Here is a 20423-nt window from a genome sequence, read left to right as displayed (position 1 = left end):
ATCCATGAAGAGATTTGCAGTTGCTCTGTAGTCACCCTTTTCCATAGGTCAGATATTACTGTGGGAACTGCTGTCACTAAGCTGGAATCCTTAAACACAATGGGGATGATCAGATCCCAAGTTGGCAGAAGCCATGTGATGATAGTTCATCATCATAGACAAGGTGGGTGTGGCCACTATAATGTACGGCAGACTCAAAGCAGCAGTCTAAATAATCTGACTCCCAGAAAATTGTAGCATTGGCTAGTAGATAATGGGGTACCTAGAAGTAAAACAGATGGGCTGTCTACCAATTCTTATTTGAACTGTATAAGCAGAAGAATTCTAGGTCCAGTGAATAGAAGTCTAACTTCAATTACAAAAGCAGAGAATCGCGGGCCCTTAATCAATTCCTAGAATTGAGAAAGTTTACAGACCCAGAGCCCCTCGAATGAGGGGAAGCCAGGCATCTTTGGGGAAGAACCCTTTTACACTGCCCCAAATTTACACTGTTAACATTCCTCATAGCTTCCCCAAGTAGACCTACGGCCTGGGGAAAAGGAAATGATCGGATATATCAGGGATTATTAGACAGTGGCTTAGAAGTGACATTAATTCCAGGAGACCCAAAATGTCACTGTGGTCCAACAGAGTAAAGGCATATGAACTTAAGGTGATCAATGGAGTTTTAGCTTAGATCCATCTCACAGTGGGTCCAATATGTCTCTGGACCCATTCTGTGATCAATTACCCAGTTCCAGAATGCATAATTGGAATTGACATACTCAGCAGCTGGCAGAATCTCCGTGTTGTTTCTGACTCGTGGAGTGAGAGCTATTATGGTAGGAAAGGCCAAGTGGAAGCCACTAGAACTGCCCCTACCTAGCAAAATAGTCACTCAGAAGAAATGCCATATTCCTGGAGGAATTGCAGATACTAATGCCACTCTTAAGGACTTGAAGCATGCAGGGGTGGTGATTCCCTCCACATTCCCATTCAAATCTCCTATTTGGCCTGTGCAGAAAACAGATCATTCTTGGAGGATGACAGTGGATTATCATAAACTTAACCAGTTGGTGACTCCAATTGCAGCTGCTATCCCTAATGTGATATCATTGATTGAGCAATTTAACATATTGCCTAGTACCTGGTATGCAGCTATTGATCTGCAAATGCTTTTTTCTCAACAGCTGTCAGTAAGAACCTCCAGAAACAGTATGCATTCAGCTGGCAAGGCCAGCAGTATACCTTCACTGTACTGCCTCAGGGGTATATCAGCTCTCCAGCCCTATGTCACGATCTTGTCTGCAGTGACCTTGATCTTTTCTCCCTGCCACAGGACATCACACTGGTCCATTCTATTGATATCATGCTGATTGGACCTGGTGAGCAAGAAGTAGCAACTTCTCTAGATTTATTGGTAAGGCATTTGTGGGCCAAGGGATGGGAGATAAATCCAACAAAAATACAGGGGCCTTCTACCTCAGTGAAATTTCTAGGTGTCTAGTGGTGTGGGGCATGTTGAGATATCACCTTCTAAGGTAATGAATAAGCTGTCGCATGTGGCCCTTCCTATGACCAAAAAAGAGGCACAATGGACTCTTTGGATTTTGGAGACAGCATAGTCTTCATTTGGGTGTGCTATTCTAGCCCATTTACTGAGTGACCAGAAAAGCTGCTAGTTTTGAGTGAGGACTGGAAGAAGAGAGGGCTCTGTGACAGGTCCAGGCTGCTGTGTAAGCTGCTTTGCCACTTGTGCCATATGATCCAGCAGATCCAATGGTGCTGGAAGTGTCAGTGGCAAATAGATATGTTGTCTGCAGCTTTGGCAGTTCCCTGTAGGAGAATCACAATACTGACCCTTAGGATTTTGGAACAAATCCTTACCATCTGCTACAGATAACTGCTATTTTGAGAAACAGCTTTCAACCTGCTATTGGGCCTTAGTAGAGACTGAACGCTTAACCATGGGCCACCAAGTTACAATGAGACCTGAGTTGCCTATAATGAGCTGGGTGTTGTTTGACCCACCAAACCATAAAGTTGGGCTTCCACAGCAACACTCCACCATAAAATGGAAATGGTATATATGATATAGGCTGGAGTATATTACATGGCACAAGTATATTACATGAGGAAGTGGCCCAAATGTCCATGGCTCCCACTTTTATTTTACCTACTCTTTCCCCGACCAGAGCTATGGGATATTGGGGAGTTCCTTGTAGTCAATTGACTGAGGAAGAGAAAACTTGGGCCCAGTTTACAGATGGTTCTGCGTGATATGCAGGGACCACCCAGAAATGGACAGATGCAGCACTACAACCCCATTCTGGGATGTCCCTAAAAGACAGTGGTGAGGGGAAATCTTCCCAGTGGGCAAAACTTCGAGCAGTGCACCTAGTTGTTCATTTTGCTTGGAAGGAGAACTGGCCAGAGTTGCCTCCGTACACTGACTCATGCACTTTACTCATGGTTTGGCTGGATCATTGGGGAGTTGTTAGGAGCATGCCTGGAAAATTGGTGACAAAGAGATCTGGGAAAGAGGTATATGGATAGACCTTTCTGAGCAGGCAAAGATCTTGAAGATACTTGTGTCCCATGTGAATGCTCACCAGAGGATGAGCCCAACACAGGGATGTTTTAATAATCAGATGGGTGAGATGACCCATCTTGTGGATACAAATCATCCTCTTTCCCAAGACACTCTTGTCATTGCCCAATGAGGTCATGAAAAAAGTGGGGATGGCAGTAGGGATGGAGGTTATGCATGGGCTCAGCAACATGGACTTCCACTCAGCAAGGCTGACCTGGCTATTGCCGCGGTCCAGCCGCAGCAGAGGGAACGGGCTTGAAGGTGTGGAGGGTCGTCGGCGCGAGAAGAACACCAAGAGACAGCTTAGAGAATTTTTTTCTGAGAAGAGTTGCTTAGATTTATTTTTGCTTAACTGATTTTATACCCTTATTTTTGGCAAGGAAACAGGTATCACAGAATCATGGTTGTGTCATGGCTTACGTTTTAGGTAAAGTTACAGGTTCAGGGAAGCAAAGCGAAAGTACACGTTCTGATTTTTTTAGGAACACTTACACAAGATTTTAATAGCAGCAAGATATTGGCTTAAACCGCAGACATTGTGTTTGTAGTTTTTTGAGTTTAGACTTTTTGCTTCTATTATTTTACAGGTGAGGCTATATGTCAAGACCTATTTTAATCTGGTTAAAGGTTAGCTTGTTTTGATTAAAAGGTTACATTGTTTACTTAGATTTTTTATTGTTTTATAGCAATGGACCGGTGCCGTGGTGGGGGAGTAAATTTCCAGGATGGCTCAATGCAGGGTTTTTTAATTGTAAGTGTTTACTTTCTATGGGGTACTTTTCTGTGACTTGTTCTAAAAGCACTTCTGCCTGCTGCATCTGCAGCATGACTTGCTTAATGGGGGCGTCCCAAACTAATTTTTTCCAAACAGTCATTAACAAGGTTTTGCAATTTGTATAATTTGTATCATTTTTTCCAATTCTTTTGCTTTCTGATTCGTTTTGATATAATGCTTGGAGCACAACCAGCAACAAGAAACACACAATTAGTGTCGTTAATCCCAGTATTTTTCTATTACACCATTTTATGCCTCGTCCTCTTTTGGGGCGTTGAAGGCCTTGCCACCGCCCTTCCTTCCAGGGAACTGTGTCAAACCGGGGAGGAAAAAGAGGACGCGGCAGGCTATGGCCACTGCTGAGTGCCCAATCTGCTAGTAGCAGAGACTCACACTCAGCCCCCAATATGGCACCATTCCCTGAAGTGATCAAGTAATCAGCCACCTACATGGTGGCAGGTTGATTACATTGGACCACTTCCATCATGGAAGGATCAGCGATTTATTCTAACTGGAATAGACACATACTCCAGATATGGGTTAGCATTCCCTGAATGCAATGCTTCTGCAAAAACTACCATATGTAGACTTACAGAATGCCTTATTCACCATCATAGTGTTTCACACAGCATTGCTTTTGATCAAGGAACCCACTTCGAAACAAATGAAGTGTGGGAATGGGCACAACTCATGGAATTCTCTGGTCTTACCATGTTCCCCCCTTATCCAGAGACAGCTGGTTTTATAGAAGGGTGGAATGGCATTTTGAAGACCCAATTAGGTGCCAACTAGGTGGCAATGCCTTGCAGGACTGGGGCAGTGTTCTCCAGGATGCTGTGTTTACTCTGAATCACCATCCAATCCGTGGTGCTGTTTCTCCCATAGCCAGGATTCACCGATCCAGGAAACAAGGGGTGGAAATGGGAGTGGCATCACTCACTGTCACACCTAGTGATCCACTAGGAAAATTTTTGCTCCCTGTCCCTGAAACCTTAAGCTCTGATGTTCTACAGGTCTTAGTTCCAAAAGGCGGAGGGCTCCTTCCAGGAGACACAACACTGAAATTAGGACTGCAACTTGGCCACTTTGGGCTTCTCATGCCACTGAATCAAGAGGCACAGAGGGGATTATTGTTCTGTCTGGGGTGGTTGATCCTCACTATTAAGAGGAAATAGGACTGCAACTACACAATGGAGGTAAAGACAAATTTTCCTGGAATCTAGGAGAACCCATAGGCATCTGTTAGTGCTACCATACTCTGTGATTAAAGTCAATGGAAAATTGCAGCAACGCCATCCAGGCAGGACTACTAATGGTCCAGAAACTTCAGGAATGAAGGTCTAGGTTACTCCACCGGCAAGGTGTAAAGGGAAAATGAATGGTTAGTTGAAGAAGGTAGTGATAAATATGATCTATGGTCGCATGACCAGTTACAGAAATGAGGACTGTGATTGTATGCATTTTTCCTCTCTGTTTTGTTATGAGTATGTTTGTATTTGTACATAAGCAAATATCTTGTTTTCCTCTTGTCGTATGACAAGTTATACTGTTCATGTTATAGTATTTGTCATGGGATATGAAATTTAAGAATGAATATTACCTAAGGACTTGCACCCTATTCTGGAGAGATGTAATGCACTTCCAGTTTTATGCAGGACAATTGAGTATTATTAGGCAAAACATATACCTGTTATTGTGTTCTATTTAGAAATTAAGCATGTTTCATGATGAAGTGTATAGCTGCCAAGTTGACAAGGGGTGGACTTTGATGGTAGTTTTTGGTGTCAACTTGGCCAGGTGATACACCCAGTGTCTGGTCAGGCAAACACTGTCCTAACCATTGCTGCAAGAACATTTTGTGCCTTGTTGATAAATCAGAAGACTGTTTTATTAATTCATTAGTCAGTTGGTTGCAGCTGTGGCTGATTACATCTGTGATTAACTTAGGGCCTGTCTCCAGCAAATGCAATAATCCAATTCGTTGAAAACTTTAAAAGGAGAAGAGAGACTTTTTCACTTTTTTCTTCAGATGGCAAGCCTTACCTGTGAAGTTCATTGAGATCCTTCATCAGGGCTGCCAGCTGTACAAGTTGTCCTATGGATTTTGGACTCTTCCATTCCCATGGTTGTATGAGACACCTTTATAAATCTCATATTTACAGACCCCTCCTATTGGTTCTGTTTCTCTAGAAAACCCTGACTAATACAGGGACCTAAGGCAATTTCTGCTTATATCTGAAATGTAATGGTGAATGTTCATTCATTCAATCATTGAACATAGTTCCCTTGAGTGCATACTATATGGATGCACTAGGGGTATAATGGAGAAGACAGATAAGTTCTTGCCCTTGGGGACTTGATCACTTAATATTTAGCATGTCTTTGACACTCCTTAGACTTGAGGCGTTTGGCCATTGAATGTGATAATGTCTCTTAAAATATGATCTTCAAAATCACATCAGTTTCCCCCCAAATAAAACTAAAGTGGTATTGGCTTCCCAAGAGAAGCAGACTGAATCAAAGCTTAGTGTACAAGAATTTTGTTGGGTATGCTCTTACAATTGAGCCTAGGGAGAAGCTGAATTTTGATGCAGCTTCAGTGAAGACTACAGGTAATCCTGTAGGGAACCCTTGGATTAGGGTGGCCCGCTTGTATTTTTCTGAATTAGAGCCTGGGGGTAGAGCTTTTATTAATCCTATAAGGCAGTCACAAATATATGCAGCCTTAAGAATGGGATGTAACCTTGAGCAAGGCAGTTCTCTTCAGTGAACAGATAGTTTTCTCCTCTTTTAACACTTCCAGCAGCTAGGGAATAGGTCCTTCACTCCTAAAGAAGCAAGCTTGGTCTTTGATATCTGTGGCCCTGTCCAGATTTCAAGTTTTATGATCATATGACTTTAGGCAACTGGGAAAGTCACCCCTTCCTGCTGTGTAAACCAGATGTCTTATAGTGCGTGTCCCTGGGGCAGTGCTGCCCTAGGATACTGTTTCCTCCATGGCCTCTGGCTGTTTCCAAAACGCAAAGATCTTGACTAACAAGCTCAACTTCTCTCTCAACCTGTTTCAAGTCTCTGCCTGTACCTGGTAGGCTCTGTGGGGTCTTCTGGCCTAGGGACCTGCAGGATAGATGTCAGTGTCTTGGGTTCCATCACAGACCTCTGCAACCCTAATTGGGTGCAACTACACCGTGTCTACTCTTTTAGATCTTGTGAGTATCTTAGAGAGCTGAGCCTGACCCCTGTATTAAATTAAGAGCATCTTGATTTATGACAGAGCTGCCGGCAAGGGGATTCAGTGTCTCCAGGATGCAGAATTTTTAACTTGGTGCTGTCTTCTGGTGGCCATTCCACAAGACACAATCCTGAAATTTGAATTGTTGAATGCTCAGGGAAAAAACATCTTTAGGTGGTTTTTTTTTATTATTATTGGAAATGGAGGACACTTTTTAAAGCCTTGGTTTACATTATCTTGAGACCTGTTTCCATGAATTATCACTATCATGGAGGGTCTTCTATCAATCTTTCAAGCTCCAAATCAGATGCAAGAGTTAGCACTTCCTTCCTCTGGGCTGCCTTAGAATGCTGTCTGTCCTTCTAGCATAGCCTGGATTGCATTTAGGTGAAATGTTTTTTGTCATATCTGACTAGGTTGAGCTCCACTGAGGCTGGTCCCTGTGTTTGTGTTTTATGTTTCTTGCTTCACACTTATTTTTTTCTCCAAAGTGTATTGTGGGTCTACTCTAACCATTCATGTCACCTTACTTTTAACCCTTAAGTGTATCTCACTCTCCCACACTAAGTGCAGCTAGAAGTGAGGAAAAAGCTGTCATGTAATTGGTGTTCTGGACCATTCCATCACTATCTCTCTTTCTCACTTCTATTTCACAACTCAGTTCTACAAGTGTCTCTACCTCTGAGAGATAGGCTCCTACTGACCACCTATTCATGCACTGAGCAGCATGTTCAATGTAGCCAATGCTTCTGTTCCACCTACTCTGCCCCAAGGAGTTCACTTATTAACTCATAGGCTTGTCATACTCAGAACTCTCTGCTTTCCTGCAATTGAGGTGTTTTGCCCTACAACTTTCTCTCATCACTCAGCATCACTGCAACTTTAGCACTTAGCCAGTATTTGGACAAACTATGGGCCATTCAAGAGGTCATCCAGCACAACTTGAAATGAATGGGACAATATCTAAATGTGACCTGGCTCTTTCCTCTGATGCATAATTATCTTCCACATCTGTCTTGTTCACTTCTGGATCCTCAATCCCTAATGTTTAACCTGGTAATTAATTAGCAGGTGTTGAATAAGTGTTTGCTAATAAATAAATTAATCCATCTGGAGGAGAAACTTGATCAATACCTCTGATGCTATACACCTGCATTCATGTTTACCACATTTTCATTGCTCTGTGAGCAAGCAGTGAGACTTACAATTATTTAGTACTCATCGTAATAGCTTAATTTTCTTGAGCACTTACTATGTTTTAGGCATTAAGTGTTATACATGATTATCTAATTTCAGCCTCACAAAAGCATTATGAGCTAGGTACTAGTATTGTCATTCCTATTTTAGAGTTGAGGAAATGGAGACACAGATGGATTGAATAATTGCTTGCAAGTGAGGGGGATGGATTCAAACCTAGGTAGTGGGGCTCCAGAGGTCATGCTCTCACTCAACTAGACTTTCATATCAACAGCTCAGTATAGTCATTGCTGTTGGACTCTAGGTCCTTGGCCTGTGCAACGTCCCTCGGCTACTATTATTAAGTACTACATTTTATAGCTATACGAACAGATGATTAGCCAAGGCCCCCAAATTCTACACCTTAAAGCATGACACAGATGATATCGAACTGGAACTTTTTTTTAAACTGCAAATTTTATTGAGATATATTCACACATCATATGATCCATCCAAAATACACACTCAATGCCTCACAATATTGTTACCTAGCTGTGCAATAGTCATCACACTCATTGCGCTCCAAAAATAAAAATAACAAATAGACATAAAAAAGAAAACCCCAAACACCCCTTCCCCCCATCCCCCACTATTACTGACCCAAAGTATTGGTATGGTACATTTCTTACTGTTGATGAAAGAATATTGCTATTACTGTTAACTATAGTCCATACTCTTCAGTAGGTACTTCCCCCCATTGACCACTCTATTATTAACTCTTTGTGCAAGTGTCATACATTTGCACTAGTTAATGAAAGAACTTATTTTTATTTGTGCTATTAATTATAAGCATCTTCCACCCCAAGGTTCACTGTGTTGTATAATCCCATATTTTAAACTCTAGCATACTTTCTGGTGACATACATGACTCTAAACAACCTGTTTCACTCATATTCACCTACAGTTCAGCACTATTACTTATCATCCCAATAATGAGCTACCATCACCTCTATTCACTTCTGAACATTTAAGTTCAACTTCATTAAACACTCTGTACATATTAGGCAACTGCTTCCCATCCCCTAGCCTCATTCTATCTCTTGGTAACCTATATTCTATGTTTTATGATTACGAGTTTACATATTCTAATTAGTTCATATTAGTTAAATCATACAATATTTGTCCTTTTTTGTATGACTTATTTCACTCATTATTATGTCCTCAAGGTTCATCCATGTTGTTGCATGCTGCAGGACTTCATTCCTTTTTACTGCTGTATAATATTCCATTGTATGTATATACCACATTTCGTTAACCCATTCATCAGTTGATGGACAGTTGGATTGTTTCCATCTTTTGGCAATTGTGAATAATGCTGCTGTTAACATCAGTGTGCACTCCTTTTAGGTCTGAGTATACATCAAGCAGCAGAATTGCAAGGTCATAGGACAGCTCAATGTTTAGTTTTCTAAGAAACCACCAAACCATCTTCCACAGTGGCTGTACCATTTAATATTCCCACCAGCAGTTAATATGTGCCTATTTCTCCACATCCTTTCCAACCATGTGGCTTCCTATTTAAAAGCAGTCATTCTAATGAGTGTGAGAGATATCTCATTGTGGTTTTGATTTCCATAATAGATAGGGAAGATGAGCCTCTTTTCAAGTACTTTCTAGCCATTTTATTTCCTCTTTGGAGAAATCTCTATTCATGTCTTTTCTTGGTTACTTCTATTTTTATTGTTGAGTTGTAGGATCTCTTTATATATTCTGGATATCAATCCCTTATCAGATATGGGATTACCAAATATTTTCTCCCATTGAGTTAGCTGCCTTTTCACCCTTTTGACAAATCCTTCGAAGCATGGATGTATTTAATCTTGAGGCGGTCCCATTTATCTATTTTTTCTTTCACTGCTTGTGCTTTGGGTGTAAGGTCTAAGAAGCTACTTCCTACCAGTAGATCTTGAAGAGGTTTCCCTATATTTTCTTCTAGGTGTCTTATGGTACTTGGTCTTATATTTAAATCTTTGATACAGTTTGAGCTAATTTTTGTATAGGATGTGAGGTAGGGGTCATCTTTTATTCCTGTGGAAATGGATAGCCAGTTGTCCCAACACCATGTATTAAAGAGACTATTATGTCCCAGCTTAGTACATTTAATCAATTGACCACAGTTATGAGGGTTTATTTCTGAACTCTCAATTTTATTCCATTGATCAGCATATCTATCTTTATGCCAGTACCATGCTGTTTTGATCACTGTGGCTTTATAATAAGCTTTAAAGTCATGAAGTGTGAGTCCTCCCACTTCATTCTTCTTTTTCAAGATATTTTTGGTAATTCAAGGCCACTTTCCCTTCCAAATTAATTTGATAAGTAGCTTTTCCAATTCTGTGAAGTGGGTTGTTGGACTTTTTATTGGCATTGTATTAAATATGTAGATCAATTTGGGTAGAATTGACATCTTAATGACATTTACCCATCCTATCCATGAATGTGGAATGTCTTTCCACTTATTTAGGTCTTCTTTGATTTATTTTAGTGATGTTTTGTAGTTTTCTGTGTACAGATCCTTTATATCCTTGGTTAAGTTTATTCCTATGTACTTGATTCTTTTATGAATTGGAACATTTAAAAGTAGGGGTTAGCAATTATCTATCACAGCTATAGAAAAGATTCTTTCAAGGAAAAACTAATTTGAGCTATGTGACCCTTCCAGGAAGAGATAATTGTAAAATATACCAGAAAAAAAATGAATAAAATGGCATGCTACATTTTATTGTTGAATAAAACCTAGTTATATTTTGGAAGACATCTGCTCCCCAAATATTGTGGGTTTTGTTTTAGAAGAATTCAATCATACAATGATGGGTTAACTAATTAGTCCAGACACTATGCTCATGCTGGGTAATTTGAAGGGGAAGCAGACGCTTTCCTAGCCCTCAAGGAGTTCACATAAATTGCCTATTATAGCTCCATAAGACAATGGAGGTATTTACTATTATATAAATGAGCCAAAGATGGCCTCTGTGTATTGGTTCTGTGTTGTTTCCTTCTTCAGAGAAGCCTGGGTCTGTTATCCCCCAAAAAACCACAAGCACCATACTGAAACACACATCAGACTGTTTTAAAGATAGCCCAAATAATCAAATGTTAACCATTTACAGGTGATCTGTTTTGCATACCCCTGCAAAACTGCATCCAACATCTGCTAGCCATAGACAAGATAAAATCCAGCAGTTATAATACCCCAAGCTGCTTCTGTGCTTTGAGTTTTCTGACCAAGCGTTTCACCACCATGCTGACTCTATGGAATGGCATCCTCTAGAAATGAAATCTCCCCTCTCCTTTCCCCTTTCCCCCAGTTTTCCCTCGCCTCTGCTTCCTCTTCTGGTGCCAACCTCTGGAAGGTCTGTTGATTGATATTCCCTTCTCCCTGTAAGCTGTCAAACCTTTGCCACCAATAAATAATTGTATGTTACTGACATCTAGTGGCCACTTTTTAAACCAGCTTTGAAATCCTTGAACTTTTTACTCCCTGCACTTAACAAAGTGCCCAGGTTGGCTTGAAAAGGTAAGGGAAGACATCCCAGAAGAGGTGATGGTTGAGTCAAGTCTGGAAGCACAAAGAGCATTTTTCCAGGAGAACAAGGGCACAGAGGAAGCAATTGCAGGAACAAGGAAGTTAGGGTGCAAAGGATATAAATGCAAGTAAATATGATAAACTTCTTTCACTTGATATATTCAGGAGACTGTAAATAATTAAAGTTTTTTGGGGTGAGGTATAAAGAGACAGGTAAGGGTGGCTGCTGAGAGAACTGACCAGATAGAGTGATCTTTAAAAACAAAAAATCAGATAACAACACTCACTTGCTTAAAAACATCCAAATAGTTTCCATAAAACTTACAATAAAATCCAAATCCCTTATGTGGGCATATAAGGCCCTGTATGATCCAGCCACCACTCCCCTCTCTGACCTCATCTCTCTCTACCATCTCCTTTTCCCAATCTACTCCAGTCATAAAGGCTTTATTTCTTTTCTTTTTCTTTTTTTGTATCCTATATGGTGGGATCACATTTCATTGTTTTTCCATGTGAGTATCCCATTATTGCAGCACCATTTGTTGAATTTTTGTTTCTTGTTCATTTGTTTTGTTTGTTTGTGTGTTTTTTGGGAAGTGCATGGATGGGCCAGAATCAAACCTTAGTCTCCTGCATGGCAGACGAGAATTCTACTACTGAACTACCCTTGCACCCCCATATTTCTGTTCTTTGAACTGATCAAGCTCATTTCCACTTTCCCAAATGCTTCACATTTTCTGTTCTCTCTGCCTGAAGTACTCTTCTGCTAGAATATCACATATTTCTCTCCTTCATTTAGTTCAGATAACACTCAAACATCACATCTTGAAAGAGGGCTTCCTTTGCCATTCTAACATACCTCACAGTCACTATATCTTGGCACTGTTTTCTTTTCTTCATAGCCTTTAACACCAATTGATATTATTTTATTAAAAATATTACATGACAATTATCTGTGCCCTCCTTTAGGATGTAATCTCCAAAAAAGCATGGACCTTCTCTGTCTTAACTACCACTTAGACTCCAATGCCTAAAATAACGCTCTTGTTTGTTGTGCCAGGCTTTGGTGAAGGTTCAGAACTGACTGTTCCAGATTCTACTCCTTGTTATTTTGTGTGATCTTTCCCCCCATCTTCTTCAGCATATAAGCAAGCATCCAAGATCAGAGAGGCATCTCTAGGAGGACTAGTCTCTAGGGATTTTGGATTCTTATCCTGTTTGTTTCTAAAATGCTCCCACATCATTCATTCAGTTTGACTTTGGCTTCTTCCACTAGAATAATCTGATCTACGGATTATTTTAGAGGTGCTCAATTGGAACACCATCGAGGTGACCAATCTTTGTTGATCTGCTGAGCATCCAAGGGCACTGGTGTTCTTGCACTTCCTAGTCAAGCAACCTCACGGAGCATCACATAAGCCTTGGAGTGCGAGTTAAACAATATGAAGAGAGTGGGGTTCAATGAACAGTAAAAGAAGAAAAGGGACCCAACCTACATCAAGAGATGTTGCTGCTTGTGCTAAGGTTAAAGAATTTCCATCAACTCATCACAAGTACCTGTTTACCTCTTCAGCCTCGTTTCTTCTCCCTTTCCCCAAAGGCCTTTTCTCTGAGCCAAACCATATTTTTCTTCCAGATAAAAAAGAAGCATGTCTTAACCCCACTTTAAGAAATTTACACATGTTGTTTATTTTATCTATAATGCTCTCGTCAATCCTTTCATCTGTTTACACTTACCATCCTTCAGATTTCAGCTGAGCCATCACTTACTTAGAGACGCCTTTGATCCAGTCTTCCTTTGAAAGGCTTTCATGGTACTATATATTCTGCCTTAAAAGAAGTCATCACAATTTGTAATTATGCATTCCTTGGGTTCTTTGATTAATGTCTGTGTTTTTACTAGATGACAAGCTCCATGAAAGTGGTGATCACTTTCATTTTTAATGCAATTTTATTGAGGTATATTATATTTTCATATACCATATAATCATCCAAATTGTACAATCACTGATTCACAGTATCATCATATAGCTGTGCATTTATCATTATAATCAATTTATGAACATTTTCATTACTCCCCCCAAATAAAAATAAGAATACAAGTAAAGACAAAACTGGAAAAGAACATCCAAAACATCCCATAGCCCCATCTCCATATTATTTATTAATTTCTTGCTTTTTTTTTCTTATTCAACTGTGCATATATTGGATAAAGGGAGTATTAGTCACAAGGTTTTCACAATTACATGTTCACATTGTAAAAGCTATATAATTATTCAGTAATCTTCAAGAATCAAGGCTATTGGATTGAAGTTCAAAAGTGTCACGTATTTCCCTCTAGCTACTCCAATACACCAAAACCTGAAAGGGGATATCTATATACTGCATAAGAATAATCTCCAGAATGACCTCTTGGCTCTATTTACAAGCTGTCAGCCACTGAAACTTTGTTTTATTTCTCTTCACACTTTTGGTCAAGAGGCTTTCTCACTCCCATGATGCCAATGCCAGGCTTGTCGCCTGAAGTCATAGCCCATGTAACCAGGGAGATTGACACCCCAGGGAGTCATGTACCATGGAGGGGGAGGGCAGTGAACTCACCTGCAGAGTTGGCTTAGAGAGAGAGGCCACACCTGAGCAACAAAAGAGGTTCTCTGGTATGACTTTTATGCAAAATTGTAAGTAGGCTTCTTAGCTTCTCTGTTTCAGGAATAATTTTCATTAGGCAAGCCCCAGGATCGAGGGCTTGGCTCATCAAATTGGCAGTCCCCAATGATTGCAAGAATATCAGGTCTTCCCCAGGTAGGGAAGTTTAATATTTCCAACTTTTCTTCCAGTCCCTCAAGGAGACTTTGAAAATACTTTTTAATCTTCTGCCCAGATTACTCGGGAAAGTATTTGAGGTGTTCCACCAACCTGTACAAACCCAAAAGATCTCACTCCCTATTCAAGATTCCATGTAATTGTGGTGTTCAAATAAGCTGAACATACAAGTTAGATTAGATAGCAGGCTATCAAAACTATAAATTTTGCACCAAATGAACATCTCTTCCTTTTTTCTCACCCAAAGTTGAAGTTTTAAAATACAGTCAATATCTGATCATGATGATGAATACACAACTATGTGATGATATTGTGAGTCATTTATTGTACACTATGTATGGAATGTTTATATGTTGTTTTTAAAAATACAGTCAATATCATCCTTTACCCTTTAGTCTGCTATAACTTAGGCCTACCATAACCAGCTTTGTTCATACCTCTATTTGAAGTCTGATCACTTTTCAGTGTTTTTTAACAGTTATTGTATGGGGTAATGCTGACTTTCATAGCTGCAGAATTCTAGCTCTGAGTCTCATGTGTCACCCAAATACGTGAAATTCCAGGGAATGATCAGGTTATAAACAAATAGCTCAGAATCTCAGAATTAAGAAATAGCAGTTACAACTCCAGAGTAGATGTGATTGCTGTAAGAGCTTACAATCTAGGAACCTTTATAATAGGCCCCTCCCTGATAACCTACACTCTTAAATTCAATTTTCAGAGTTTTCACAGTATAGTTGGTCCATATTAGTGAGGATTAATATTTGCCTCTTCATTTTTGGCTTATTTCATTCAACATACTGTCCTCATCGTTCATTCATCCAGTTGCATGCCTCATGACTTTATTCCTTCTTGCAGATGCCCAATAGTCTGGTGTATGTGTTCACCACAATTCACCCTTCCATTCCTCAGTCCATGTACCTTTAGGTCACCTCCATCCATTGCAAATCGTGAATACTGCCACCATAAACACCAGCATGCAAATGCCCATTCCAATCACTGCTCTCAGTCCAAGTATACACCTAACCACGGAGTTGCAGAATCATACAGCAACCCCACCCTCAGCCCCCTGCAAAGTCAACATCTGCCCTCCAGAGGGTGTGCCCCTCTCTACTTTGCTGCCAACAGTTAATAGGTATGGCACCATCTCCATATTTTCTCCAACACTTGTATCTCTTTGCTCATTTGTAAACAGTTTTATTCACACATTACATACAATCCAACCTAAGTAAAGTCCTGAAATGCAGAGGGGCCAGCCTCTCCAGAACATCAACTAGTTCTATCCCCCATCATATTATCAACAGCCTCTTCCAACATGAAAATTTAGAATGGGCATAGCCCAAATACCCCTAAAGAGTAGGAGAAAGATCAAAGGTGATGGTGGAGTTATACAGAGAAGGTAGGGTTTAACAAATGATTGCTGAATCATTATACTGATATTTTATTTTAGTCTCCAGTACCTTAGAGTAGCTAGAAGTAAAAACCTAAAATGGTGGACTTGTAACTCATACCAAACTCTGAAATCTGTTCTACAACTAACTGTTGTGATATGCTTTGAAGTTTATTGATTTTTAGTATATATGTTTGTCCTAGTTTGCTATCTGCTGGAATGCAATATACCAAAAATAGAATGACTTTTAAAAAGGGGAATTTAATAAGTTGCTAGTTTACAGTTCTAAGGCTGAAAAAATGTCCCAGCTAAAACAAGTCTGTAGAAATGTCCAATCAAACACATCCAGGGAAAGATACCTTGGTTCAACAAGGCCGATGAAGTTCAGGGTTTCTCTCTCAAGTGAGAAGGCACATGGTGAACACAGTCACAGTTTCTCTCTCATCTGGAAGGGCACATGGTGAACACAGCATCATCTGCTAGCTTCTTCTCCTGGCTTCTTGTTTCATGAAGCTCCCCGGGAGGCATTTTCCTTCTTCATCTCCAAAGGTCACTGGCTCGGGGACTCTCTGCTTTGTGGTGCTGCAGCATTCTCTGCTCTCTCTGAATCTCCCATTCTCCAAAATGTTTCCTCTTTTATAGGACTCCAATAAACCAATCAAGACCCACCCGAATGGGTGGAGACATGTCATCACCTAATCCAGTTTAACAACCACTCTTGACTAAATCACATCATCCAGGGAATGATCTGATTACACTTTCAAACACACAGTATTGAATAGGAACTACTCCACCTTTGTGCAATGGGATTTTGATCAAAACGTGGCTTTTCTAGGGGGCATACTTCCTTTCAAACCAGCACAATGTTATTTTTCACAAAGAAGAATAAAGTATATATTTCTTCTAGCCTCCAGTGTTTTGGAGCAGCTAGAAGGGAAAATCTGAAATAGTGGAATGGTAACCCATAACAAACTCTGAAATCTGTTCTGTATCTATTTATTGAAGTACACTTTGAAAATCATTGCTTATTTTTCTTTTTTTGTGTATGTGTTATATTTAACAATTAAAATGTTTTTAAAATTCAGTGGTTCCCAATATAATCACACAGCCATACCTTCAACCATCACAATCTATATGAGGACATTTCCATTTCTTCCACAAAGAATCCCATGCCCCTCCCCTATATCCAACACTTATTGACATTTAGATTTGGTATATTGCCATTGTTACATTCATGGAAGCATATTACAATGTTACTTGAACTATAGATTGTGTTTTTTCCCTGTATACCATCCCACTATCAACCCCTTGCAATGTTGACATTCATTTATTGTCCCTCATGCAAAAACATGCTTATATTTTGTGCGTTGAATCACCATCATTGTCCACTCTAAGCATTCCTAAGTTATGTCATCCCAGTCTTTATCCTCTATCTTTTCTTCTGGTGTCACACATGCAAGCCTTCCTCCCTCAACCATACTCACACTCAGCTTCATTCAGTGCATTTACAATATTATGCTACCATCAGATGGTATTCTGCTATCCATTTCTTTACAGTGAGTCTTGTTGAACATTCTTTACCCTTTCAGCACCAAATGCCCAATCTCTACCCTCTTTCTATCTCCTGATAACCTGTTTTCAATTTTAACTCTCAAATTTCAATCATTAGTGTTAGCTCATATTAGCAAGACCATACAGTTATTGTCCTTTTGTTTCTGCTTAATTTCACTCAGCATAATGTGCTCCAGGTTTATCCAGAGTATTACATGCTTCATGATTTTATTTTGTCTTACAGTTGCATAATCTTCCATCATATGTATATACAACAGTCTGTTTAGTCACTTGTCCATTGATGGACATTTTTGCCATTTCAATCTTTTGGTACCTGTTAATAATGCTGCTATAAACATGGTGTGCAAATGTCCTTTTCTGTCCTTGCCTTCCTTTCCTCCAAATATATAACTAGTAATCGGACTTCTAGATCATATGGCAATTCTATACTTAGCTTCCTGAGAATCTACGAAACTGCCTTCCAGAGCAGTTGCACCATTCTACGTTCCCACCAAAAGTGAATAAGTGTGCCTCTTCTCCACATCCTTTCCAGCACATGCAGTTTTCTGTCTTTGGATAATGTTCATTCCAGTAGGTGTGAGATGGTATCTCATTTTGTTTTGATTTTCGTTTCCCTAATAGCCAGTGATATTGAGCATCTTTTCATATTTTTTGTACAATTTGTATTTCATCTTCAGGAAAGTATATGTTCATGTCTTCTGGGCATTTTTTAATCATGTCATTTGTCTTTCTGTTGTTGAGTTGTAGGATCTCTTTATATATTCTGGGTGTTAAAACTTTGTCTGATATGTGATTTCCAAATATTGTCTCCCATTGCACAGGCTGCCTTTTTACTTTCCTGACAAGTTCTTTGATGTACAAAAGTGTTCAATTTTGAAGAGATCCCATTTATCTAGTTCTTCTTTCATCACTCATGCTTTAGATGTAGGTCTAGGAAGCCACCACCTATCACAAGATCTTTAAGATATTTTCCTCTAAATGTTGTATTGTCTTAGCTCTAATGTTTAGGTCTTTGATCCATTCTGAGTTGATCTTTGTAAGAGGTGTGAGATAGATGTTCTCTCATTCTTTTGGATATGGATATCCAGTTCTCCAAGTACCATTTGTTGAAGAGGCTGCTCTGTCTCAGTTGAGTTGACTTGACCACCTTCTCAAAGATCAAGTGGCTGTAGATGTGGTGCTCCACCTCTGAACACAATTCCACTTGTCAGTATAACTACCTTTATGCCATGCTGTTTTGACCACTGTACCTTTGCAATATGTTTGAAGTCAGGTAGTGCAAGACCTCCCACTTCATTTTTCTTTCTCAGGATACTTTCTTTCTCAAGATATTTTTAACTATTTGGTGGCACCCTACATCCAAATAAATTTGATTATTGGTTTTTCTATTTCTGTAAAGTAAATTGTTGGGACTTTAATTGGTATTGCTTTAAATCTATAAATCAATTTGGATACAGTAGATAACTATATTTAGTCTTCTAATCTGTGAACATGGTAACTCTTTCCATTTATTTAGGTCTTTCTTGATTTCTTTTAGTGAAATTCTGTTGTTTTCTGTATATAGATATTTTATGTCCTTATTTAAATGTATTCCTAAATACTTGCTTCTTTGGTTGGTATTGTAAATGGAAATTTTTTCTTGATAGCTTCCTCAGATTGATCACTGCTTATGTATAGAAACACACCTGATTTTTCACGTTGATCTTGTATTCTGCCATTTTGCTGTATCTATTTATTAGCTCTTGTAGTTTTAGTGTAGATTTTTCAGGACTTTACATGTACAGGATCATTTCATCTGCAAACAGTGAAAGTTTTACTCCTTCCTTTCCAATTTGGATGCCCTTTTATTTCTTTATCAAGCCTAACTACTCTATGTAGAACTACCAGCACGATGTTGAATAACAGTGGTGACAAAGGCATCTTTGTCTTGATCCAGATCTTAGAGGGAAGCTTTCAGTCTTTCCCTGTTGAGTATGATGTTAGTTTTTCAATATTCCCTTTATCATGTTGAAGAAGTTTTCTTCTATTCCTATCTTTGAAGGTTTTCTTCAAGAAAGTATACTGAATTTTGTCAAATGCCTTTTCTGCATCAATTGAGATGATCATGTGTTTCTTTCTCTTTATTGATGTGGTGTACAACAGTAATTGATTTTCTTGCATTGATCCAGCCTTGCACACCTGAAATAAATCCCACTTGGTCATGTTGCATAATTATTTTAATGTACCACTGGATTCAATTTGCAAGTATTTCATTTAGGATTTTTGCATCTATATTCATTGAAGAGACTGGTCTGTAATTGCTTTTCCTGTAGTACTATTGTCTGTGGTGCAATGTTGTGCAAATGTCTGTTAAGTCCATTTTTTTATATCATATTACTCAGTATCTCTGTTTTCTTATTTATCCTGTGCCTGGATGGTCTATCCACTGATGAGAACAGTGTATTCAAGTCTCCAACTATTACTGTAGAAGAATTTACTTCTTCCTTCAGTGTTGTCTGTCTTTCCCTCATGTATTTTTGGACATTCTGACTCAGTTCATAGATATTTATGGCAGTTATGTCTTCCTGTTGAATTGTCACTTTTATTCATGCATAATGTACTTATTTGTATCCTTTAACTGTTTTATATTTGAATTCTAATTTGCCTGATAGCATAGTTACCCCCGCTCTTTTTTTGAATGTTGTTTGCATGGAATATCTTTTTCTAACATTTCATTTTCATCCTGTCTTTGTCCTTGAATCTTATGTGAGTCTTTTGTAGGCAGTATATAGCTGGATCCTGTTTTTTTTTTTTTTATCTATTCTGCCAATCTATGTCTTACATTGGGGAGTTAAAACCATTAATATTTAATGTTATTACTGTAAAGTCTGTTCTTTTTCAACCATTTTTTCTTTTAGATTTTTTCTATCTTATTTTTCTCTCTTCTAACCCTGTTAGTTATGCTTCCTGCTAATCTTCATTTCTACACCATTCTCCAAACCTCTCTCCTGTCTTTATATCTGCCTGTTACACTCCCTTTGGTGTTTCTTGTAGAGGTCTCTCGTACATGAACTCACACAGTGTCTGTTTATCTGTAAATATTTTTAACTCTCCCTCAATTTTGAAGGAGAGTTTTGCCAGATAGACAATTCTTGATGGGCAGTTTTTCTTTTTCAGGATCTTAAATATATCATATTTAGGATATGCCTTCTAACCTTCATGGTTTCTGCTGAGAGACCTGAACCAACTCTTCTTGAGCTCTCCTTATGTGTGATGGATTACTTTTCTCTTGGCTGCTTTCAGAATTTTCTCTTTGTC

This window comes from Tamandua tetradactyla, chromosome X, assembly GCF_023851605.1.
Source record: "Tamandua tetradactyla isolate mTamTet1 chromosome X, mTamTet1.pri, whole genome shotgun sequence".
Lineage (NCBI taxonomy): Eukaryota > Metazoa > Chordata > Mammalia > Pilosa > Myrmecophagidae > Tamandua > Tamandua tetradactyla.
The sequence above is the reverse complement of the archived record's forward strand: the minus strand, read 5'-3'. Positions refer to the sequence as shown.